Source organism: Bos indicus x Bos taurus, chromosome 21, assembly GCF_003369695.1.
Source record: "Bos indicus x Bos taurus breed Angus x Brahman F1 hybrid chromosome 21, Bos_hybrid_MaternalHap_v2.0, whole genome shotgun sequence".
Taxonomy (NCBI): Eukaryota; Metazoa; Chordata; class Mammalia; order Artiodactyla; family Bovidae; genus Bos; species Bos indicus x Bos taurus.
Window position 1 is genome coordinate 33,014,841 of NC_040096.1, and position 25,902 is coordinate 33,040,742.

Below are 25,902 nucleotides of genomic sequence, written 5' to 3' on the forward strand. Positions count from 1 at the left end.
CCTTCCCCAGAGCCAGAGCTGCAGCTGCCAGGAGGAGCCTATAAACCAGGGCTTTGCAAAGACATCTCAGCAATAAAATTCTTATTTGAAATGAAATCTTATGCAGTGGGGGAAGCCTTCTATGCCAGACATTAAATCCAGAAGCCATAAAGTGAAAAATTTGATAAATCCAACTACATAAACATGTAAAAACATCTGTACAGCAAACATACTATAAACCAAGTTAAAAGGCAGTGGGAGAAAATACCACTAATATACAAAGAGCCCCTACAAATCAATAAGAAAAAAGACAAAAGAAGAGGGAAATTGGCAGTGAATTAGAAACCCACAGAGGAAGAACTAAAATTGGCCAATAAACATATGAAAAGATGTTCTATCTCACTAGCAATCAGGGAAATGCAAATGAAAACGACATGATATCATTTTTTTGCCCATCAGACTGGGAAAAATTAAAATGATTGATAACAACCAATGCTGGCAAGGATGTGGAGAAATGAGCACTCATGGACCAGGAAAGGGAGGAGGATTTGGCTCAACCTTTGGAAGGGTAATTTGGGAAGACTGAATAACATTCTAAAACCCACACACCCTACAACCTAGAAATCTCACTTCTAGGAGCTTCTCCTACAGAATCGATAGCATAGGCACTCATATATAAATATTCAAGGATGCTCATAGCAGCATTGCTGGGGAGAGTAAAAAAGAAATGGCCTAAATGTTTATCAGTAAGGGAATGTTTAAACAAAACACAGCACATCCATACTATGGAACACTCCGCAGCCACGCAGCCATTTGACAGAAGGAGGAACATCTATGTATAACAATATGAAAAAAATCAAGCTGTACAATGCTATTTCAGAATGAGCCCATTTTTATAAATAGCAGATTGTTCGTTTATGCCCCAAAAGGCTGGAAGACAATATGCAGACAGTACAGGGATCACTTCTTAGCAGGGGCACAGGGGGGCTTTCACAGTCTCCATTGCCTACAAATGTGTGGTTGAATTTTCAATAGAGTTCACTTAATCCTTTCAATCCTGCTAAGATTCCAGTATAAAAGGCAGACCTGAGCAGATTGGCTGTGGTTGAAAGGGGAGGGGCCTATGTAGCCCCACCCCCAGACCTCTGGTGTAGGGTGGGAGTAGGGCTACATAGGACCAGTTTGAGGACCTCAGCTGGAGAATGTGAAGCCCATACCTCCACTGCCCCAAACCAAGGCCCACGGGGAGCCCTCCCTGGCCAGATGGCACTCACTGGCAGCAAAGCTGTTTGCAACGAGGCCTCAGTGGCCACTGGGCGTCTCCAACCTGGACTGATTTCTCTGGGATGCAGTCACAGTCCATGGCTGTGCAGGAGGGGTCGAGGGGCCCTTGTGCCCAGGTCCCCCCACCCCCTCAAGCCCTCTGCTGAGGACACAGCTCTGAGGCCAGCATGGGGTAGGGTCCAGCATCTCTGCCCAGGGCAAGAGGGCCCAACAAGCAGTACAGACAGGTCATGCTAAAGCCAAAGCCACTGGCTCCTCAGCAGGGCTCTGGCCCTCGTGGGCTGGGGTGGGAGTTTCCCTTAGGTGACCAGAAAGCCCTGGAACATCATGATCTTGAGAACCCTAGTCTAAGGCTCAGGGGCGTCCAGGGAGTGAGGACAACATGGGAGGGGCCTTTGCAGGTACAGCCCCGGGCTCTCACAGGACTCTTGTGCTAGAGAAGGAGGGAGGGAACGAAGAGAAGACAAAGCAACAGGGAAGCTGCAGTGCTTCTCTCTGTGCGGAGAGAGGCTGGGCGAGCCCGCGCTGCAAGCAGAGGGCTCTGGTGTGTGCCGGTGTGTGGTGCTCAGAGAGGGGCTTGTGTGGGTCTGCAGAGGTGAACTATGGACAGGGTGTTGTGTATCATCATGTCTATATCTAGAGCCAGTGAGTGTGTGTGTGTGTGTGTGTGTGTGTGTGTGTGTGTGTGTGTTAGGGCGTAAGGACAGGCTTGTGGAAAAGCCAGGGGGAAAAAAGTGAAAAGTGGAAGTGTTAGTCACTCAGTCGTGTCTGACTCTTTGTGACCCCATGGATTGTATGTAGCCCACCAGGCTCCTCTGTCCATGGGATTCTCCAGGCAAGAATCCTGGAGTGGGTTGCCATTTCCTTCTCCAGGGGCTATTCCTGACCCAAGGATTGAACCTGGGTCTCCTGCCTCGCAGGCAGACTCTTTACCGACTGAGCCACGAGAGAAGATGGAGAGGCCAGGAGCGGTGGCAAATTCCGGAAACCCATCCCAACTGGCCCTCAGCCTGAAATGCCTCCCAATACTATCCTCCCCTCCAGTCAGAAGAGATGTCAAGGACCAAAGTTTGTGGGAAGAATGAGAGGGTTATCACAAAGCTTAGCCCCCAGGCAGGCACAGGGTGGAGCAGAAAGAATGTGGTCTGGGGACTCAGATACCTGGCTTCCCATCCTAAGGCAACACTACGGGTCACATTAACCATGTCCCCTGGGAATCGATGAAAGCAGAGATCCTCACCAGAGTCCCCAAAGAAGGGGAATTTAGGAGGTCTGTGAGCACGGAAACTGCACGAAACTCGATGTGAGTTTACGCACGTGGTGTGGGGCGGGGAGAGCATGTCTGTTTCAGGTCTGGGGCTATGGCTTTCATCAGATTCCCCAAGGGACCCACAGACCAAAAAGACTCAGGACCATCAAGCAGGAAGGGAGCAAGGCTGGGCCCCTGACGAACAGAGGTCTCAGGGGCTCGGTGTCTACCTGTTCATTCATGGCTGGCAAGGCAGCACGATTTGGAGGGCAGGGGCTAGGGCAGGTTCTGCAGCTCTAGGCCCCAAGCAGGACACTGCCCCCTCAAGAGTCCCAGGGTGTAGATGCTGATTCGAGCAGGGATGAGAGTTGTCCAAGGTGAGCAAGGCTGCCCTGGCAGGAGGGGAGCACAGGCTGATGGGGACAGAGATCAGGGTGAGCAAGTGGTGACCCTGAGCCTTACTCTCAGACTCTATAGGCCTCTGTGTACCCATCTTACCCCCCAGGCTACACAAGGTAGACCCTGGGAGTCCATTCTGAGCACATGAAAGGAAGGCCCAGGCCATGCAAGGGTGAGGCTCAGGCTTAGCACTGAGTGTGCTCTGCCATGCTATGTCACTTCAGCTGTGTCCAACTCTATGCGACCCTATGTACTGTAGCCATCCAGGCTCCTCTATCCATGGGATTCTCCAGGCAAGAATACCGGAGTGGGTTGCCATGCCCTCCTGCAGGGGATCTTCCTGACCCAGGGACTGAGCCCATGTCTCATGTCTCCTGCATTGGCAGGCAGGGCCGTGCCCTCCTGCAGGGGATCTTCCTGACCCAGGGATTGAGCCCACGTCTCATGTCTCCTGCATTGGCAGGCAGGTTCTTTACCACTAGCACCCCCTGGGAAGCAGCACAGAGTGTACACTCCTGCCTTTCGGAGTCTTCCCACCTGTTGTTGGCCTGAGCCCCTCTTCCCTCCTGGGCTAGGGGGCAGGCTGGCCTGGCTGCCCCACACTGCTAATTAGGTCTGCAGAGCCCGAGCCTTCTTGGGTGTCACCACCTCCCACATGACAGTGACTCCAGAAAGGAGAGGAATAAGAGGTTTCACTGCAGTCCTTGACTGGAGTCAAGGGAACCTAGGGGCTGCACAGAAGCCCTGAGCAGGGCTGGCAGGTCGGGGCATATGAGCTCAGGGGAGCCCCCTGAACTGTCTCTGATCCCTCTAGGGTCCTCTCTCAGCCTGACATGGGGAAACTGAGGCACAGAGTGAGCCCTCTGCCCTGGGTCACACAGGGAGTTGGTGACAGATTGGGGCCAGAATCCCAGGCCTCCCGCCCTTGGCTGCGTTTACTCTGGGCACAAATGCAGCTCACCCTCCTCAGGGGACTCAGTACCCATCTCAGCACCCCTACCTGCCAGAAAGAGGCAGCTGGCACTGGGGACCCAACACACTGAGTCACATGCAGGCCTGCAGGGCCCCTGGATCCAGACACCTCGAGTCTCTGTTTCCTCCTCTCTAAAACAGAGGTACAGGACTGCCCTGGTGGTCCACTGATTAAGGATCTGCCTGTCATTGCCGGAAGAAATATCAATAACCTCAGATATGCAGATGACACCACCCTTATGGCAGAAAGTGAAGAGGAGAGTGATGAAAGTGAGAGTGGAGAGTGAAGACAGCCTCTTGATGAAAGTGAAAGTGGAGAGTGAAAAAGTTGGCTTAAAGCTCAACATTCAGAAAACAAAGATCATGGCATCCGGTCCCATCACTTCATGGGAAATAGATGGGGAAACAGTGGAAACAGTGTCAGGCTTTATTTTTCTGGGCTCCAAAATCACTGCAGATGGTGACTGCAGCCATGAAATTAAAAGACGCTTACTCCTTGGAAGGAAAGTTATGACCAACCTAGATAGCATATTCAAAAGCAGAGACATTACTTTGCCAACAAAGGTCCATCTAGTCAAGGCTATGGTTTTTCCTGTGGTCATGTATGGATGTGAGAGTTGGACTGTGAAGAAAGCTGAGCACCGAAGAATTGATGCTTTTGAACTGTGGTGTTGGAGAAGACTCTTGAGAGTCCCTTGGACTGCAAGGAGATCCAACCGGTCCATTCTGAAGGAGATCAGACCTGGGATTTCTTTGGAAGGAATGATGCTAAAGCTGAAACTCCAGTACTTTGGCCACCTCACGCGAAGAGTTGACTCATTGGAAAAGACTGATGCTGGGAGGGATTGGGGGCAAGAGGAGAAGGGGACGCCAGAGGATGAGATGGCTGGATGGCATCACTGACTCGATGGACGTGAGTCTGGGTGAACTCCGGGAGTTGGTGATGGACAGGGAGGCCTGGCATGCTGCGATTCATGGGGTTGCAAAGAGTCGGACACGACTGAGTGACTGATCTGATCTGATCTGTCAATGTAGGAGAAGCCAGTTTCATCCCTTTTTCTGGGAAGATTCCACATGCCACAGGGCAACTAAGCCCATGCGCCACAACTACTGAAGCCCGAGCTCTAGAGCCCACAAACCACAAGAGAAGCACCGCGATGAGAAGCCTAGAGAAAGCCCGCATGCAGCAATGAAGACCCAATACAGCCAAAAATAAATAAATGAATAACATAAAGCAGCTATTATTTTAAAAATAAACAAAAATAAGACAGGTGCAAAAACTCCTGTTGTGAGGATCAGCAGAACAACAGGATGCTTAGAGCATGGCAGGAGCCCTTTCCACCGCCCCCACCCCCAGGTCTGGGCCTCAGTTTCCCCACCTCTAAATGGGAAGCTTGCTCTGAGTGATTCCCCAGGCCCTCGAGCCTCTGAAACTCCTGGGAAACTTTCCTGGGTGCCCAGCCCATGCCAGTATCTGTGGGGAGACAGACAGAGGCAGAGACTAGAGCCTGCCCTCATGGAGTTCCCTGCAAGCTAGGGAGTGACAAGTGTGGCTGCGGAACAGAGGCTACTCAGCAGAACTGGGGGCGAAAGCACCCACGGCCGGGCTCCCGAACGCGTCTACCTGTCCCCATCGCTTCATCCCCAGCCTGCCCCACTCATTCCCTGCCTGGCCCCTTTACGCACTAGGTTTATGCCCTTGCTCCAGGGGCCATGAGAACCTTGAATGTTGAAAACTCAGTATGAGGCTTGGCAGTGACCAAGGAAGGCTTCCTAGAGGAGACAGGACAAGAGGGTCAAGTCCTCACAGCGTGCGTGTGCTCTCAGTCACTCAGTCGTGTCCGACTCTTTCGACCCGTGGACTGTAGCCTGCCAGGTTCTCTGTCCATGAGGATTCTCCAGGCAAGAATACTCGAGTGGGTTGCCATGCCCTCTTCCAGGGGATCTTCTTGACCCAGGGATCGAACCTATGTCTCTTGTGTCTCTTGCACTACAGGCGGATTCTTTACCACTGAGCCACCAGAGAAGCCCAGTTCTCACAGCAGGCCTCGAATATCCAGATGAGGAATCCAGACCCTAGGAGCCACTGGAAGTTTCATACAGGTCCCCTTGGCCTGGGCAGAGATGCTGGATCCCACCCCAGTCTGGCCTCAGAGCTGTGACCCCTGCAGGGGACTCAAGAGGGTGGGGGGAACCTGGGCAAAAGGTGCCCGCTGCCCCTCCTCCACAGCCATGGACTATGACTCCATCCCAGAGAAATCAGTCTTGGTCTGAGAAGCCCAGCAGCCACCGAGGCCTCATTGCCATCGGTGAGTGCCGTCTGGCCAGGGAGGGCTCCCCGACAGATTAAGAGCAGTGCCAGCCCCGACTCATTCATATTCCGGTCTGGCTGCTGGCTTCAATATGGCTGAGAGACGCGAGGGCAGAGGCGGCCCTCCGAGAATGCCTGGCGATGATTCCTCTCCGATTCCAATTTATTTTCTATCATTAATGCTTTTGAAAAGCCCCACATGCTCTGCAAACAGGGAAGGAGCATGGGGCTGGGGAGGGGAGGAGAGGAGAGGGCTGGGGGTGGAGGGGGGCATGACAGAGGTGGTGCGGGCAGCAGGCGAGGGGCCCTGAGACCTAGGTTCAGATCTCCACCCCATCTCCACCTGCCCGGAGACCCGGGGACAGACCTGGCCTCTCCCTGGCTGTGGGGAACAGCCCCCTGCTCTGCCCACCTGGGGGACACTTTCCAAGATCTCCTGAGGGGTCAGAGGTGAGCAGGCTTTATACACTGTGAAGGGCTGTACACCTTGAGGAACCGAAAGCAAAGCAAGCCTGACTGACCGTGGCAACAGAGGCCTATGAACTGGACCCCTGCCTCCCCAGCTATACTGGCAGTCCCCCACCCAAGGGTCCAGGAAAGGCCTTGACTACCTCTGACCAAAGCACAAGCAGAGGAGACAAGCACCAGGATTTGGACACCCCTACCCCTCACCACACTCCCATCCCCTGCCTTTTCTGTCTCAGACTCACACTCCAGCCTCCCTTCCCCCACAGACTCACCAGGGATCAGCCTCCCAACCAGCATCCCTCCTCTCCTACTACCACCTGCGTGGAGCCTGGGGTAGGGTTAGGGGATCATTCCCACACGTCCTCTGCTCAGAACCTTCCAGAGGTCCCCATCACCTAAGCCCAAACTCCCCACGTCCATGCAAAGCTCTCCCAGGCAATTCAGGCCCACCTGGGCAGCCCCAAGGCCTCCCTGGCCTGACCCCACCCTCAGCTCCAGCACTGACCACCCCTGGTCTTTGCATATGCTATTTCCAGTCTGAAACTCTCTTCTCCTCGGCTCCAGTTCACCTGTCAAACTCCTACCCCTTCTTCAAGATGCAGCCCAAGTTCCCCCCTATGCAACTTTTCCCAACTCCCCTGGCCGGCCCTGCTCTGTGCTTCTAAGCATGCCGTATCCACCTTCTACGACTCAGCAATACGGGCATTATGTGTGTTTGGCAGCTCCCCTCCATTCAGTGAGCCCTGATGGCCAGGGGCTGCCTCTGATTCATCCAGCGCATTCCTAGTGCTTGGCAAAGTTCCTGGCTCACAGAGACCCACTGATCCAGTCAGCGGTCTTAACAGAGCACCTACTGGGTGTCAGACTCTGAGCTGGGTGCTGGGGATGTAGCAGCAAAGACAGAGTTGGTCCTTGCCCTCAAGCTCTTCCAGAGGATGTGCTCAGGGAATGTCCGTTGAATGAATGAACATACGACCATCTTGTAAACAGAGAAACTGAGGCTCAGAGAGGCAAAATCCCTACCCGAGGGCACTTTTGCCTCCCTGCCCACATCTCTTTCTACTCTGTTTCTCCCCTAGAACCTTAGCAGCAGTGAGGAGGAATTTAAAAAGTAAGATTAGAGTCAAAAAAAAAAAAAAAGGAAGACGAGAATGTAGTGGATTTTCCCCCCTTTCTCCATAATGTAAAGAAAATTGCTTTTGCCAACTATCACAGCTTAAAAGCAATTAGAGTTTTTGGAGGGACTCTGGGCACGAGCAGAAGAGACAGAGCGAGCGCCCCACGCAAAATTTCTCCAGCATTCATTTGTACCGAGCAAAACGGGGGTAGGGGGTTTGGGGGGAAGGGGATGTGTTAAAAGCAGCAATTTCCAGCAGCAGAGATGGTGGAGATAAAATATTTACAGCCTCCAAGGGAGGGGCCTGGGAGGGCCAGAGACCACCCCCATCCCCACTCCTACTCCTCATTCCGGAGGCAGGAAAAGGGAGGATAAAGAATGGGAGACAAGGAAAGGCACCTCCCCACCGCTCCTGCGCTGATGGACACTTGAGACAAGGAGGGGAGAAGCCCCCAGATGCCCCGGCTCTCTCACCACTCCCCCACCAGGCAGGACCCACAGCCACCACCCATCCCCCAGCCATCAGAGATCCACCCCTCCAATCGTCAGTCCTGGCTCTGCTCAAAATCTGGAGAACATCACCACTCCAGGCTGGCATTCGAGGCGTGCACAGTCAGGCCCCTCTCCAGACTCATCCCCAGATGCTCCCAATGGGGCACGCAGCCCTGACTGTTTTCTGAGAAGTCTCGCTCGGTCCCACCTCCAGGCCTTACCCTGAGAAGGGAGTATAAGGAGTGTGCACGCCTCCCCTCGGGGAGAGATAAGGCAGGTTTGAGGGTGCAGACTCAGAGCAGATGACTGAGCCAAGGACACACAGCTCTAGGCTACACACTAGACTTCCAGAAATGTCTCTTCCACTGAACAGCCTCTTCCCCACCTGGACCCTTCACTTGACCCTTGGCCTCTTGCCTCCAAATACAGAGCAGCCACCAACAGCATCTTCCTGAATTCTAACTTCCTCCTTCCTAGTTGCAGCACAGACTCTCCTCGTGTGGCACACAAATGACACAGCCTCCACTAGAAGCAGATGTTCCTAGGTTCAAATGCCAACCCCTCCACTAACTATGTGACCTTTCCATGTCCCTTGATCTCTCTAAACCTCAGTTTTCCCATCTGTTAAATGGGAACAGTAGTAGTGCAAATTTCATGGGGCTGTCTTTAGAGTTAAACGAGATAATATATGTAAAGTACCTGGCACTGTGACTAGTAGGTGTGAAGTGAACTCACCTCTGCCCTACTTCAACTCACTCCTCAAGGGTGACTGTCCAGGCCTCAAGTGGCCCATGCCCATGCACATGGGCTCCCATGCCACCTTTCCATCCCCTGATAAATGCACAGAAGGCACACACCAGCTGTGTGCAGAGGGTGGGAGGCACTGATGTGCTTTGCACACACACAGGAGCCTGATCCCTCCACCCAGAGCCAGGGAGCCCTCACTTTCTTGGCTTAGGAAGGATTCCTCCTTCCTAAGGACGGGGGAAGCCTCAGTTGGAACCCTGAGAACCTGCCCGGCCAGGTGGAAGGAATGACCAGAGGCTCAGCCTTCCCTCCAACCTGTGGCTATGGCCCAGTCCTCAGGAATCCTCACAGTCCTGCTTGACCCAGGGCCCAGAGAACAGCAGTTAGTGGCAAAGCCCAGAGCAGAAACCAGGACTCAAAGACCGCAAGATCCAGCAAAGCTAGGTAGTTTTGGTCTCAAATCCCAGACCCACCACTGACCAACCAAGTGACCTCCCTGAGCCTCAGTTTCCTCATCTGTAAAATGGTACCCATAATGGCCACTTTGCTGCGGTGAGCACTAAGCTCTTCCAGCGCCCTGCCGAGGTTCCAGCACGCAGTCAGCCAGCATGGGGACCTATGCTGATTCTATTCCACCTGCCCCCTGGACTCTAGCACAGGGAGAGCAGAAGGAAGGCCTGGGGATGGGGCAACAAGGACCTGCCCTATGACCCTTGCCAGCCCACTGCCCACCCAGCAGGTGGGTAAAGGACCAGTCTACAGATGGGCCAGTGGCCACAGCCAATCCTCCCTACCCTTCTCACAGCAGAAGAGGTCCATTCCCTGCCTCACTTCATCCAGGAGAGGCAGTGACATGCCCCAGGTCCACAGCCCCCATCCAGCCACTTGGGGGAGGCTGGGTGTTTTCCTCTCCACCCCCAACTGCAGAGAATACACAAGCTTGTTGTAGGGTCTGGCTGTGCCCCAGGGCTGTGGACGAGGAATCAGAAGGTATTTTGACCTTTGTCTCTTGCTCTCCCTCCGGTCATCTTCCTCCCAGGGGACTCTCCTGCTCACTGCTCCTACTTCTGTCCTCAAGAAATAAGCCCAAGAGTAGAAATGAAGTCACTCAGTCGTGTCAGACTCTTTGAGACCCCATGGACTGTAGCCCACCAGGGTCTTCCATCCATGGGATTCTCCAGGCAAGAATACTGGAGTGGGTTGCCATTTCCTTCTCCAGGGGATCTTCCCGACCCAAGGATCGAACCCAGGTCTCCTGCATTGCAGGCAGACGCTTTAACCTCTGAGCCACCAGGGAATCCCAAGAGTAAGTGTGGCACAAACCAGGGTTCTCCTCACTGTGGGGGCAGAGATGGGAGCACAGGAAGACCGTCTCAGCCCTGGATGGCTGAGCCTCAGGACACCCCGCTGAAGCCTCCTCCCCAACCTGCACACCCACACTCCCTGCTGGTAAATAACAAGGTGTGTGTGTGTGCATGTGCGTGTACAGAAGGCAGGGCAGGTCCTAAGAAGCTGGGGCTGACCCCAGGATGACTGACAGCCGTTCCCCAGCTGGGCCCACCTCTGCCCCTTTGAACCAGAGGGAGCACTGGTCTGTCTGAACCACAAGCCCACAAGGCCCAGGAGCACGGGATTCTGGGACTGAGAAACCAGACTCCTGACTTTTTGCCAAGGCTCCGCAATGCTTTTCTTTTTTTTTAACATTTATATTTATTTATTTGACAGCATCAGGTTTTAGTTGCGGCATGCAGAATCTTCTATCTTCGTTCCAGCATGCAAGATCTTTAGTTGCAGCGTGTAGGATCTAGTTCCCTGACCAGAGATTAAACCCGGACCCCCTGCATTGGGAGCTCCGAGTCTCAGCCACTGGACCATGCAAGTACAAAAGCATTGTATTTGCAATGCTTCTCAATGTGACACTTGAGATGGGGTTGGCCACTCCCTGTGCCTCAGTTTCCCTATCTAAGCCTAAAAGAATGAGATCATCTCCAAGGCTCCATCTAGTTCCAATGTTCTCCAGTTCCATATCTGTGACTCCTGTGACCCTCACAGAATCAAGAGGTGCTCACAAGTCACCAAGGGCACTAAGGGCAGAAAAAGCATGTGTGGGTGCCTGGAGGGCAGAATCACCCTGACCCCAAGGCGACAAGGAGGCCCAGGGAGACCCACATCTGCCCTAGGCTGGCAGAGGACACCCGGCCTCCCTCCCCAAGGAGAAAACTGGGCCCAGGCGGGAGAGTGAAGACAGCTCCTCCATATGGCTAGAGGCAGCCAAAGCCCGCCCTCCTTTCTGCACCTGCCCCCGCCCACCCCTCCGTGCCTTGCTTCTCTTCTCTGTTCTGAGGCTACCAAAGACTCAGCCCAGCCCAGATCTCAGGCGCAGCCCCCCACCTGCCCCCCACACACCCTCAGTTCTCCCAAAGCCCCTGGCTATCCAGGCTGGGCCCCTAAATACCGCCCCCAAACTCCAGGCAGCCCTCCCCTTGCCTTCCATCCTGCCATCTAAAGTGGCTGGTGTGGGCAGCCCTACGCTTGTGCCAGCAGAGGCTCCCCTGGCCCTGCATGGCCAGAGCCTGATAACAGTCTCCTAAATTAAACAATAAACAAGAAGTTGTTTTAGATTTTCCTGACGCTGCAGTTCTTGATTAATCCCCGTAGCAAACAAAAGGAAAAGAGCCCCGGCTATCCTAAAAGAGACTCACTTCCTGTTTCCAGGCGGAACCTCCAGCCTGAGCCAGAGGAACCACCCTAGCAGCATCCTACCCCAGCCACCTGCACAGCTCCAGGCCGCTTCCTGCCTCGCCTCGCCCCCACAGTCTAGGGCAATCCTGGGCTGACACCTGTAGGCAGCCTCCTAGATCCCACTCCTCCTCCCCTCCCGCTCTGTGCTGTGTGACCGTGGACAGGCCAGACTGTCTTTCAGGCCTCAGTCTCTGCATCTCTCGAGCATCCTCACCTTTCAAGGAGAAAATGAATTATGTGACCACTTGAGGTGAGACAAGCATTTTCTTATATTTTTTGGAGATGGATGCTGAAATATTTAGGGGTGAAATGTCATGATGTCTATAATTTACTCTAAACTACTCCAGAAAGAAAAAGATAAAGCAAAATGTGGAAAAATGTCAACAACTGTTAAATCTAGGTGAGTGGGTATATGGGAGTTGCTACACTACTCCATCTTTCTGTACCTTTGAAAATGTTCCTAACAAAAAGTGAAAAAAAACAACTTATTGGTCACATGAGCCAGAACCCCACAAATAATGCCTCCTGCTCCCGGCAGGCCTGAAAGGCAGCTAGGTCTCTTAAGTAGGTTAAACATGCCCCCTGCCATCCCCTTTATGTGGTTTCCCTAGAAATCGCTTTTGCACAAATTCCACTGAGTCCTAGCTCCACATTTAGAAGCCTGAGTACATTCAGAAGCCAGACACAGCACTTTAGTGAAGCAACTGTTTTCTTCTGACCAACCACCTTCCTCCCACCCACCACCTTTCTCCCACCCACTTCCTCCCTGCCCTTCTTCAAAATGACCCTGGATTAGAAATCTTTTATTTTTTATATTCATTTTTATTTATTTATTTGGCTGCTCCAGGTCTTAGTTACAGCATGTGGGATCTAGTTCCCTGACCAGGGATTGAACCCCAGGCCTCCTGCATTGAGAGCTCAGAGTCTTAACCACTGGACCACCAGGGAAGCCCCCGGATTAGAGATGTTGATGCTGGCTCCATCCTCATATGACCACTACCCTCTCTGAGCCTCAGGTTGCTGCTCCCCTGCCCCACCCCCATCAACCAGAAATAACGACAAGTCAGGGACTGCTTAGGCATCTCATTCAAAGGCACAGTGTTACCCCACAGAGACTGAAATCCCCACTTAACAGATGGGAAAGCTGAGACCCAGGCCAGGAGAGACTGGAAGCAGAACATGGAAGGGATGTGAGAGTGAGCGAAAGCTCCCCTTCACCCCCTCCCTATCTCTCTACCCCAGCCCTGGCAGTGCGAATCTAAGAGAGGATCGCCAGCACCTCCCTTTCTCTTGTTCCTGTTTACGAGCATCCTGGTCAGGAATAAATGACCATGATCGCAATCTCCCAGCCAGGCCCAGCTGACCCACACCAACGTTGGCCAGGACCGCCTCCGCCAATCAATAATGGAAGAGTTATCAGTACCCCAAATAATCAATTGCTAATTGCTGGATGCCATGCAATTCATCGGGGAGAGTTATGTGTGGCCAGTGACTGGGCATCACCCCCCTGGCCTGGTGGAGCCTCCCAGAGGAGAGAAGGCCTCATGTGTAGTGAGCATCTCAGCAGAAAAGCCGCCAGTAACTCAGAGCTTCTCAAAGAGATGTCCTGGGCTCAGCCGGAATCTCCAGACCCAAAGAGGAAGAGGAAGAGGCAGTGGCCACAGAGGCTCTGAGGGATGGGCCACATGCCCTGGTCAGCCCATCTGGTCCCAGGTCCCTGGATCTGCCAGGTGCCCAGGATGAATAAGCCCAGTCCTTGCCACGAAGGCATTCCCAGGCCATGAGGACAGACCAACTGCCATGTATCGCAGGCCTTGCACACAGTAGGCTTCACATACAGTAGGTGCACAGCAAGTGTTTGCAAAACGTAAAGCAGATACGCTGCTCTGAGTTCTGAGGAAGGAAAAGCTGCTCCCACCTAGGGGGACCAGGAAAGTGAAAGGGAAAGTGAAGTCGCTCAGTCGTGTCCGACTCTTTGCGACCCCATGGACTGTAGCCTATCAGGCTCCTCCGTCCATGGGATTTTCCAGGCAAGAGTGCTGGAGTGGACTGACATTTCCTTCTCCAGGGGGGTCTTCCAGACACAGGGATCGAACCCGGGTCTCCCACATTGCAGGCAGACACTTTACCATCTGAGCCACCAGGGAAGCCCAGTGGTGGGACCAGGGAGCCAGGAGGGGTTTCTAAACACAGCATTTGGGCTGAGTGTGGAAAAGCGGGTGGGATCTGTGGGCAGAGATGGAGGAAGGACTCAGGTTGGGGGGTGGTCATCAGGGTGAACCCCTGGAGGAAGGAAAGCCACAGCGCGTGAGAAGGGGAGCATGAGTGGCGTTGGGTAGAGCCTAACTGCACAGAGGACTATGGAACGAGATGGCTGGGTGCGGGGAGAATCGGACTTTGCAAAACACTGAGGGGTCCAGACGCCAGTCTAAGGAACAGGGAGCCCTTGGAGGATGCTGAGTGGGAGCGTGACAACCAGCATGTGTTTGGAAGGACCGTTAAATGCCACAGAGTCCACAGTTGCTGGCAGGTTCCGCCCCACGAGGGCGGGGGCTAGTCTTACTCATCTCTGTCCCCAGAGCAGCCAGCACAGCCCGGCCCAGAGGAAGCACCCAACAAGAGAACCGCTGAGTGATCACAGGACCCGCAGATGTAGGACGGGGGATGCCTGGCCTCGCAGCTGTGGAAGATGATGTTTGTATCAAAACATGTATTTACAGTAGAGTCCCAAACACAGCCTTGGGAGGCAGGCAGGGAGGGGATTATCTTGCACTTACAAAGAGGGATGCTGAGGCTCAAAGAGGAACACACGGTGACCTGGCCAAAGCCACACAGCTGGGGGAGCCCAGTGTTCTCTGCAGAAGAGAGCCCCGAAGGCAGTGCCCTGCTTGCCTGGGCAGGGTCCAAGGGTGCCCAGGAGGTAAAGGCTCCCCACTCCACGCTCCCTGACACACACACACACCCATCCCCACCCCTACCCCATATCGGACAGACATTTCATTGGAGAAATGCCCCAATCACTGCCTCACTGAGCATCCCCCACAGTAACCCCAGCTGGGATTGGCTGTCTGTCACCATGGCAGCCTGTCCCTGCACCTGTATCAGAGACAGGGCTAGGCAGAGACTCTCTAGAATCCCCAAGCTCGGTCTAGACAGACTTCGTTGAAGACAGACCCACTTCTCCCCAGCCTCCACTCCCCCGAAGTTTGGGACCCATATCAAGGCAGCAAGAGTCCTGGACCAGGAGTCCAAAGACAGGGTCAAGGCCAACTCACTGTGTGACTCTGGAGAATCGCTTGCAAGTTTCTTCATCTGTGAAATTGGATGGTGCTCTCTGCCTACTTTACAGCATGCCATGGAGACTAAATGAGGGATGGAGTATAAAAACTGACTTATAAAATTATAAATTGGGCTTCCTAGGTGGCATTAGTGGTAAAGAACCTGCTGGCCAATGTAGGATATGCAGGAGACATGGGTTTGGTCCCTAGGTCAAGAAGATCCTCTGAAATGGCAACCCACTCCAGTATTCTTGCCTGGAAAATTCCAAGGGCAGAGGAGCCTGGTGGGCCACAGTCCATGGGGTCACAAAGAGTCAGACACAACCGAGCATGCACTTACCACATAAAATTATAAAGCAAATTTTTTCCTGAAAAATAAGGCTCCTCTTTACTTCAGCCTAGAGACTGAAACTCCAACAGAACTCACTTCTGTCTCCCAGCAGAGGGCAAAACATGACTGACACTTACTGAGATTCTTCAGTGTATCAAGCTAGTGCATGCTTTATATGTATTATTTCAAAGTATGCTAATGACACCCCAAGAAGGTAGGTTATCATTCTCACATAAGAGATGAGGAAACTGAGGCCAGAAAAGTGATTTGCAGAATTCAGACTCAGTTCCAGATGGTTCCCATGCCCAAGACAAGCCCTTTTAATCACACCAGACTGAACTGAGGGGCCCATTTCCATACTCCAAAATCTCAAAACTACAGAATCAGTGATCAGGGTAAGGCTGCATGTCACATCTGAGCTGCGTGTCACACACATATACTCCATTCAAACCTGAGACCCCGATATCAGAGGCACTGTGCTACCCCACGGCCTGTGGACCAGCAGGGCCAGAGGAGTGGCATGGGGAATGGGGGTGAGGTGTCTGGCACAGCTGGTCCTGAGTTAATTGGATCAGTCCTGGGCATGGAGCCGCCTGTCCAGCTGCCCTGGCAGATGGGTGCTGAGACTGGGCCACCTGCCAAGGCCCAGCTTCCATGTCCAAACCAACCTAGACACTGAGGTTCCACTTTGGCCTCCTCCCGCCCTGACCCTGGGGGTGGACAGTGCCCTCATAGATCCAGAAGGCCAGAGTGGCAGCTGCTATCCCTCCTGGGTGGCGGGCTCCTCCCCTGATGTGGCCATATGGCCCCATACTCTCCCTGACAGCTGGACAGTTGAAGCAAGTGCCTGAGGAGCCCTCTGTGAAGGCCCCGAAGCCCCGGGCACCCCACCCAACCCTGCCCTACAGGCCACAGGCACAGCCAGGAAAACCCCCGGCTGGAGCCCCTGCCCCCAACTTGCTTTATGACCTTGTGTGAGTCACTGCCCCTCTCTGGGCCTCCAACTCTTCCTCCGTCAAATAGCGATGCTGACCAGCCCTCTACCGCTTCCCCTTGCATTCCACTTCCCAAGTCACTGACTTCCACCCAAATTCACTCCAGGTCTCCAGGAAGACAAACTTATCCATTTTACGAACATAAAAACTGAGGCCCAAGGAACTTCAGGAACTTGCTCAAGTGCGCACAGGGGAAGGGCCAGTAACAAAGACACATTTATTGACACCAGATGCCTGCCGACTCTGGATGCCCAGGAGGTGGGAATGGTGACACCAGAGACCCTGCCTCACTCTGAAGGCCTGCGTCACTCCACCTGACTCCCCACCCAGCCCAAATTTCTTCCTCCTCCATCGGAAAGGGAACCACGCACAGCCCCTTGGCCATCCCAGCAAAGGCTGGCAAGGCCCCTGGCCCTGCTCTTGTCCCCACCACCAGCCTGCACTCCCAAAGCAGCTCTAGGACGGCTGCCCTGCCTCTGGCTCTCCCAGCCAACACTCCCACGACCATCAGAGGGAGCGGTTTAAATTGCAAATCTGATCGCGTCCCTCCAGAACTTCACCCCTACAACCTCTGAATACGAAATCAGCCCACACTCCTCAGCTGGGCACTCAAGATCCTCCTCCGTCTTGTGCCAACCTGCTCTGTGCATGCTGTGCCCCTGCAGGAACCACTCCACTGCAAACACGTTCCCCCGTGCCTGGCGCCTCCCACCGCCAAGCCTTTGCTAACACTATGCCATCTGCCTGGAAAGCCCTCACTCAGTCGCATCCTCCACTCATTCACTTATCCAGCACATTTCCTGAGCATCCACCAAGTGTCAGAAATACCTGAATAGGTCAGCCCTTCTGGGTCCATCTGAAACAACCCGTTGCCAGCCTCCCTTCCCTGTACCTTGCGGGGCCTAGCCCAGCCTGCCTTATACCCAGGGGTGTGGGTCTTTGTCTGTGACTCCTTTCAGAGCTCATCCAGGGATGGACCCAGGTTTGTCATAAGTACCCTCAGTATGAGCTCCCAGGCCTCAAAGCAAGAGAGGCCCCCAATATGGAGTGATCCCCAGGTGGACAGTTCCAGGCAGTAAAGAGCAAGGCCAAGTGAGACACGGTTCCTGGGAGCAGATATTGAGGCCTTGGAAGCCCACAAAAGAGAATCTGATTGGCCAGGGTGGCCCCCAGTTTCCCACAAAGGAGGCCTGAGTGGTCAGGGGTAACATTACCCTCTCAAGTTACCCCAAGGCCCAGACCAATCAACGACTTCTCACTGTGTGCTTAGTCGCTGTCGTGTCTGACTCTTTGTGGACTGTAGTCTGCCAGGCTCCTCTGTCCATGGGGATTCTCCAGGCAAGAATACTGGAGTGGGTTGCCATGCCCTCCTCCAGGGGATCTTCCCAACCCAGGGATCGAACCCAGGTCTCCGCATTGCAGGTGGATTCTTTATCATCTGAGCCACCAGGGAAGCCCAAGAACACTGGAGTGTAGCCTACCCCTTCTCCAAGGGATCATCCCAACTCAGGAATAGAATTGGGGTCTCCAGCATTGCAGGCGGATTCTTTACCAGCTGAGCTACCAGGGAAGCCCACTTATCACTGAGTTTGTTATAATTTAAAACACAAACACACCAGGGTCAGGGCCTGGATGGACAAGGAAATTAAGGAGGCCACGCAGAGCAGGACTCCTTCCCAGTCAGGAGGTTTAGAGCAGGGAGTGGTCATCTTCCTACAGGAGGCAGCCAGTAGGGGCTGGGAGCACCTGACGGGGCTTTCACCCCTGACCCCCAGATCAGGGGCCAATGAGGTTCCATGTTCTCTCTCTCTCCTTGGCTTGAGGCCCCATATGGAGGACTCACCCTGCTGGAGTCAGTTGGGGATGGGGGATTGGGGTAGGGGTCAGAGAACCAGGGCAGGGTTCAAGCAGGTCTTGATGACAGGGGTGGGGCCAAGCAGACAGCTGGCTATGTTCCAGCCGCTTGGGTACCAACCAGAGCATCAGTCAGGTCAACACAAAGGAGCAAATGTCCAGAGCTCAGGGAGCCACAGGGGGATAAAAGGGTAAAGAGGTGGGGGGCAAGGGGGTGGGGGGGGGCAGGGGAATGACAGCTAAGAAAGACCGAGTCAGCTGAAGCTGGCAGAAAGGAAGGGGCAGAGGCAGAGGCAGAGAGAGGCTGCCCCAGAGTGAAGCCAGCAAAGTGGCTGAGGGAGCCGCCACAGAACCCAGTAGACCACCCCCACTACCCCCAGCATTCCCACCCCCAGATGAGCTTTGGTCACTTCTGGACAACAGCTCTTCCCCCCTGAGGTCTTCAAGGGCCCGAGTGACCCTGGGGATAAGTCCAGGGCATCATCAGGACTGCGCTGGGGAGAATGGGCACAGACACCTGCCTGGAGCTGAGAGCTACTCTAGCTGCCTGTGTCTCAGGTGGGCCACTTGGGAAGGAAATGGTCCCCATAACCATCAGGCCCTATCCCCACCCCCAGTGCACATTTGGACCTCTGTGTGGGGAGCCCATTCACCTGACGGTGAGCTCTTTGGCCCAGAAAGGGACTCCATGGGAGAGACCTCAGAATAGTAGGAAGGGTTCCAGGATCCAAGCAGGAGGACAACGACAGGACCTAGAGTGTCAGGCTAGCACTCTGATCCCCAGAATGACACTGACATCCCAGTGCCAAGGATTATAGGTTTGCAAACCATCAAGCAGAGACCAGGCGGACTCTGGGGTCTGCCCAGATGAGGCTGGGATCAAACCAGGAGAATCAGGCTGACAACGGCTGTGCCTATCTCCCCAACCATCTGGACAGTGTGTTGGTCACAGCAGCAAGAGAGCTGCCCTGGGGAGACCCTCCAGCAGCAGATCCCCAGAGCCCTGCTGCCAGGTCAATAAAGAAGGCTTGAGGGCCCTCCCTGCGCCCTCCCACCTCAGCAAAGATAAGGGTTAAAGGATACCTTCATGGTGCAAGGGACTGACTGCCATTCCCCTAGCTCCATCTCTGCCTCAACATCCTCCTCTGAAACGGAGAGGAAACGTGCCCACGGCCCCTCCCTTCTCACCAGGCAGCAGAGAGATCGCGGAGCAGCAGTGGAGGTGGAAGTAGGTCTAAGCCTGAAAACTTGTAGATATTACCATACCCCTTAGACTCAGGGAGATACAGACCGGCCCAACATCACCACCCTCCACCCAGCATCGAGGCTGAGAACAAGACTTCTGACCCCACGGGCTCACACACTGAGTGCCAGGGAGCGAGGCACATGGACAAGGGCGGCTGAGAAACTCGGCTGCTCCATCCCAGAATCCCAAGCTGAAAGGAAAGACGGGGAGCAATCAGAGAAGGCTTCCTAGAGGAGGAAGAATCTGCTTGGAAGCAGGGAGAATTCAGTAAAGTGGAGGGGCCTGCAGGGAGCCTCTTTCCCTTTCTTGGGCCTCTCCCTCCTGGGACACTGGCCTCCCTGGCCTCCCGCACCTCTCAGGGCACCATCCTGGACTACCCGACCATCCTACCTTTTACTGAAGAGGCAGGGCTGGCACTGGGGGCAGAGGGGGTGGGGGTAGGGGTAATTGGTAAGCTTAGCAGAGGACAGGAATGCCAGAAGATGGAGGTGAGGATGGGGGCACAGCACAATCAACCACATCACAGAGTGAGGCAGCAGGAACATGGTTCCAAGAAAAGCAGGGCGGTGGGGAGGGGGGGAGGGGCGGGGCGGCACCAGGCTGGGGGCCTAGTGATTCCCCTTCCAATCCCTAGGCTCTTGGGAGCTCCTTGGGGGCCAGGGCTGATGGGATGCACTTTCCTGGCAGTTCCCTTCTTCCAGCCGCCATCCCACGGAGCAGAAGGAGCAGGGTCACACACACACAGAGGCACGTCTCCCAACTCCCAAATCTCAAACCCGCGTCCTCAGCCTGGGTGCAAAGATGACCTCGCGGCCGTGAGGCCGGGAAGCCGTCGCCCCGCGGTCCCATCTGACCCTGGCAGGGTCACGGGAATCCAGCGCCCCCAGCGCCTCCAGAGCGACGCCGCGGGGCTGAACCGGTGTCCCCGAGAGCCAGCGGCTGCGCTGATAAAGTGGATGTTCCCCCTTGACCGGCCGGGCGGCACGGCACGCGGCCCATTCCTCCCTCGCGTTCTCTCCGACAAAGGCCGGAGTTCCACCATTAAAGCGCCTCCATCCTCTGCCCCCACACGCAAAGTTGCTCCAAGTCGCCGGGATTCTGATGGCAGGTGATGGTTAGGCGGGGCCGCGCAGCGGGCGAGAGCGCGGTCACGAACCGGGGTGCTGAGCGCGCTCCCCTTCAGCTCCACGCGTGCACTCCCCTCACAACGGGCGCGCACCCAACACCCCACCTCCCACCCGCTGCCCCTGAGGCTCCCGCCCAATCAGAGGCCGCGCACGCGGCGCTGCCGGCGGGCAGACACCCCAGCTTCCCGGCCTGCGCCCCCGCGGCCCCAGCCCCGCCACAGCATCCCTCCTGCCCAGCCACACTCACCGTCCCGGGCGCGCAGTCGGCGCGCAGCTCCGCTCCGGGGCCGCATTCCCCCGCTGGGCTCCTCTCTGGTTCCCGCTCCGGCTCGGGTTCCCGCTACGCAGGGCTCGACTCTGAGATGGTGGCCGCGGCAACGAGCGAGGCAGGGAGGGCGTGTGCGCGAGTGTATGTATGTGTGTATGTGTATGTGTGTGTGTGTGTGCGCGCGCGCGGTGCGTGTGCGTGTGCACGGGAGGGCCCCGCGCTCCCCTGCGCGCCCCGCTCCTGCCTCCAGTTCTCCACACTGCGATGCCAGCAGAATCCCTAACGCGCGCTCCCAACTGCTTGGGCGCTCACACTCGTGCACACACGCGCACACCTGGGCGCGCACACACCCCCGCCGCCGCACAACCGGCTCCGCACTCCCGACTCTTGCCCTCCTGGGGCGTTCACAAAGGCCCCGGCCCGCCGGGAGCCCCCGGAGCGCGGCCCGCGGAGCCTGCGGAGTGACCCTGCGGGCCTACCGGGCTGGCCCCGCCTTAGACCCGCCGGTGTTCCCAGAGGGGCCCCCTCGGGCGTCCCTGCTGCTTCACCCTGCCGGCCCGGCTGCGGCCGTGCTCTCCGCCTGATCTCCGGCCCCGGCGCCTGACTCCGGCTTCTGGTGCTCCCACCCAGAGGCGCGGGCTCCCTGCTCCTCGCCTGCGCCGCCGCCCGCAGCCGCGTGCTCTCCCGCTCCTTTCTTTCCCTCTTTTTCCCTCTTTTCTGTCGCTGCCTCTCCTATCTCGTTTCCCTTCTCCCACCTGCACCCGCCCGGATCCCGGTCCTCCGTCTCTCCGGCTGCCTCTCCGTCTATCTTGCCGACGCCCTCTCCCGCGCCGCCGCCTCCTCTCCACCGGCCTGCGCTGCCCTCACATTCTCTGCATTACACTGGGGTGCCGCCCGCCACTCGCCGGGCCCAGGGTTCCGGCGCACAGTGGGCGGCGAGGGGACCCGCCGCGCCCGGGCCCCACCGCCCCCTCGGCTCTCCGCCCTCTCCGCGGCTCCGCGCTCCGGCCTGGCGGGCGGCGACGTCCCGCGCTAGCCTCGGCTGTCGCTGACAGCTCCCATCTCGCCCGGGCTTAAAGGGATAGCGCACCGGGCTCGACCTGCCCCACCCGGGGGCACCGAGGAGGGCGGCCTCGTGCGCCGGCACAGTCCGGGGCGGTGGTGCAGCCGGGGCCGTGCGGGCGGCGCCCGGTCCGCCGAGGTTGAGCCCGGCCCTCCGGGGCTGGAGGGTGAGTCAAGGAGACCTGTGGACCGCGCCATCCAGGGGGCGCTCAGTGCTTGTTGGCTGCTAAGCCTAGGGGCACGCTGGAGGTGTGGGGCGGTGCAGGCTGGGCGCCCGGCACTGCGGGGCGGTGGGGAGGAGGGATCAGGGAAGCAGCTGTCCGGATCTGAGCACAGGATGAGGACACCTGTCATGCCGAGAGGACAGGGCTCACAGGATGGCCTCCCACTCTTGGGCTGTGTGACCTTGGGCAAATGCCTGCCTCTCTCTGACCTCAGTTTACACTTCCTTGGAAGGACATTGAGTTCCATCATCTCTGGGGGCTCTGATTTGGTAGTAGTCCCTCCTCCCTGTAAGAGCAGGAAGTATGACGGAACTTTGCGGGGTGCAGGCGGTCTGGAAAAGCTCTTGAAGGAGTTGACATTGAAGCTAGGTATTGAAGGATGAGTAGGAGTTGACTGGGCAGAAAGAGCATCCCATTTCAAGAGGATATGCAAAGACCTAGGTGTGGGAAGCAGAAAAGGATGCCAGGTATGATTCCTGGGTCGGGAAGATCCCCTGGAGAAGGGATAGGCTACCCATTCCAATATTCTTGGGCTTCCCTGGTGGCTCAGCTGGTAAAGAATCCACCTGCAATGCGGGAGACCTGGGTTTGATCCCTGGGTTGGGAAGATCCCTTGGAGGAGTGCATGGCAACCCACTCTGGTATTCTTGCTTGGAGAATCCCCATAAACAGAGGAGCCTGGCAGGCTACAGTCCATGCGGTTATAAAGAGTCAGACACAACTGAGTGGCTAAGCACAGCACAGCATATTGGGGGGTGTGGGGGGAGGAGGCGAAGAGAAGCTCTAATAGCCTTGAGTTGAGGAGTTTCAACTTTGTTCAGGGGTAATAGTGGGGACGACACAGTCTAGGGAGAAACCCTGCTCATCCTTCAGCCATCACAGATGCATTGCTAAGGGCTCCCCAAATCCAGGAGCATTTGAAGGAGACCTCCTCTTTCCTGTTCTTAAGCCAAGTCCCAACCTCTGCTCCCAATCTCTCCAGCCAGACGCAGCACAGCCTCCCCCTGCTGACCGGAGCTGGAAATGAAAGAAGCCCAGGCCTGGCTGTGGTGGTGCTGTGAGTCCTGGAAGGGTCAGACTTTAGCACCCACCCACCAAGGTGCCCTGCAAAGACCCCAGACTTAGTTGTCAAGTCATGCCCAGTGCCAGTCCCAGCCTCAGTGTCCTCTTCTGTACAATGGGAATAAAAATACTCAGCCACCAAGGAGGTTGGCAAAGAATTCCTGAGGAATGATACACAAGTATGACCCCGCATACAGGAAGCATTCAGCGAATGTCCCTTTCCTTCCACACACCTGGCCTTGGCTCTGTGGACCATCCCCAAAGTGCTTGCTGTCTCCCTTTTCCCTCCTTCCCTGGCCATTTTCCTTCTGCCTTCCTACCAGACTTTCCGGGGGCCTCAAGGGAAATGAGCTCATGGCTGTTACCTGCTCTGGCTCAACACACCTCCTGAGGAGTCTTCCCAGGGCTTGCAGGTGGACCCTAGGGAAGCCAACCAGAGACAAACAGCCTTTCCCCAGAGTCCCTGACATCCAAGCAGAGTAGCAGTCTACATCCCCTTCCATTTCTCCCACTCTCCTATGCTGGAAGCCACACAGCCTTTGTGCTTGTGCTTGGGAATTTATGTCCCCAGTTTTGCTGTGCAACATCAGATAAGTAGCACACCCTCTCTGAACCTCAGTTTCTTTCCTAAGTATGGGACAAGCTGGTGTGCCCAAAAGGGGCAATGAACATACATCTAAGTCGTTTATTTTCCCTCAACAAGTCCAGGCCATGTCCCTTTATCCAGAAATTCTTCAGAGAGGCAGACAGATACAAAAGACTCTTGGGACCCTCAGATGTCCTGCCCTTGTGCTAGTGACCAGGAGCTGTTACTGCCTTTGCCTCCCAGCAGGCTTTACAGAAAGTCAAGGCATGAATATGAACAGACACATGGAGGAATCACTCCCCACTGCCACAGCAGCAGAGTTTAGGGGCCAGGCCAGTGTGGGCAGCTCCAGGAAGATGCTCCTTCATGCGAAGCTAAGAACTAGCTGCTTCCTGCTACACGGGCTGAGTCAGTGCCCCTACTGATGTTTGCTCACAGCTCCTCTGCTGTTTTCGTCTGGGTCCACAGGCCAGTGGGGGAAGACTTTGGCTGCTCCCCAGACCCAATCACTAAGTCAGGTCTGGCCGGGGGCTAAGTGGCCTGCATGGAATCCCAGGAGACAGTGGGCATTTCCTGCCGGCCTTCTCAGTCAATAACTGGCTTCCTGAATCAGGGTGGGAAGTAGGGTCACTAAGAGAGAAATGTCCCACCCAGTCAGGCTTTCTCCTTGCTGTCTCTCATCCCACCTCCCCACCTCCAAGTCTTTTCCCACCTGTCCTACCACCTCTTGGCTTCCCCAAATTCATCCACCTCTCAAGTCCTTCCATACCTAGACGGCTTCCCCTGAAAACTCCCTGCCCTCTCCAATCTCTCTCCTCCTTTGTACTCTTAACCTACTGTGTGTCAGGAGTTTTCATTCACTGGTTCATCTTTACACTAATTCTGGTGTTATCATTCTCATTTCAGAGAAGAGGAAGCCGAAGTTTAGCGTGCACTTCCAGGATTTGAACTGAGTGCCATTTTCTTCATTCTTTCCACAAACATTTGTTGAGGGCTTGCTCCATGCCAGGCTCCGGGCCAGGTGTAGGGAATACACATCAGAGGACCTAGAGTCCAGAGAAAGACAGAGAACACCTTACATTGCAAAGAAACGTAAAATCACAACTAGGACAAGTGCCGTGAAGCTCTGTGGAGCTATTTGGTTGAGGCACAGTCTGGTCTTGAGGGTCAGAAAAGGCTTCCCACAGGATGTGACGTTTTGACCTAGCTCCAGAAGGTTGGGTAGACATTAACTTGGAGCAGTCAGGGGCCCCAGAGAGAGGGAACAGCTTGTGTAAAAGCCCTGTGTTGAGAAGAAGGAGAGAAAGGCCCTGTGGCCAGAGCATAAGGAGAGGGGATTAGAGATGGGGCTGCATGGGGCCAGGGCACCAGGTTCCAAGGGACCCCATAAGGAGTTGAATGTTTAGCCTGGTGGCTCTGGGCTGGCCCTGGAGGTTTGAAGCAGAGGACAGTGCCTGTTGTTCCTCCAACTGCTCCCCAGTCCACCACTCAGCACCTTTGCACCCAGGGACCACTTCCACCCCTTTCCTCCGATGCCCCAGCCCTAGCACAAGGTGCGACATGCTGAGGCTCAGACTTGCCGCTGAACTGACAGCTTGGTAAGCCAGGCCAGGGAGAGACAGGAGACCTTGGCTTAGCCTTCACCTGGCCTCTGGCTGAATAACTTTGGTCAGCTCCCACGTCTCTCTGTCCCTCATAACTGTAAGTCAAAGATTAGACTGATTCCTTTGCCATCTCTGGTTGATCCTGTAATAAGCAAATGGAAAAGACACAACAGTCAAAATGATCCTGCCTGAGCCAGAGGATTCAAGGCCTAGAGCCCTGCAGGGGTATGGAGTAGGGTGCTTCTTGGGGTCTGCTGCTGGCCCAGTGCCGTCCCATCTCGCCTCTCCTCCTGAGCTTATCTTCCCAAATGAAGCACTCCAAGGGGGCTTTCCTCCTCCCCTCCACCCCAGCATGGCCCATGCCCTCACCCACTTCTCCCCCATCAGATGTTTGGGAATCACTGTTGGCCTGTAAGAGCTGAATTGGATTCCTTGCACATTTGGTTTTCCCATCTGTAAAAGGGTGTCATCCTTTCCCCTCCTATCTCCCTGGGAGAAGAGAGGA

The 25,902-nt window shown here is 55.4% G+C and overlaps 1 protein-coding gene across 1 annotated transcript in view; it reads right to left on the reverse strand.

Annotated features, from left to right (window-relative positions):
* Positions 1-22,056, reverse strand: part of LINGO1 (leucine rich repeat and Ig domain containing 1) — a 220,314-nt gene extending 198,258 nt beyond the window's left edge. The window contains exon 1 of the transcript XR_003507403.1: positions 20,839-22,056. The gene's annotated coding sequence lies outside the window, so the exon portion shown is untranslated. The remainder of the gene's footprint in view (positions 1-20,838) is intronic.
* Between the last annotated feature and the right edge of the window lie 3,846 nt (positions 22,057-25,902).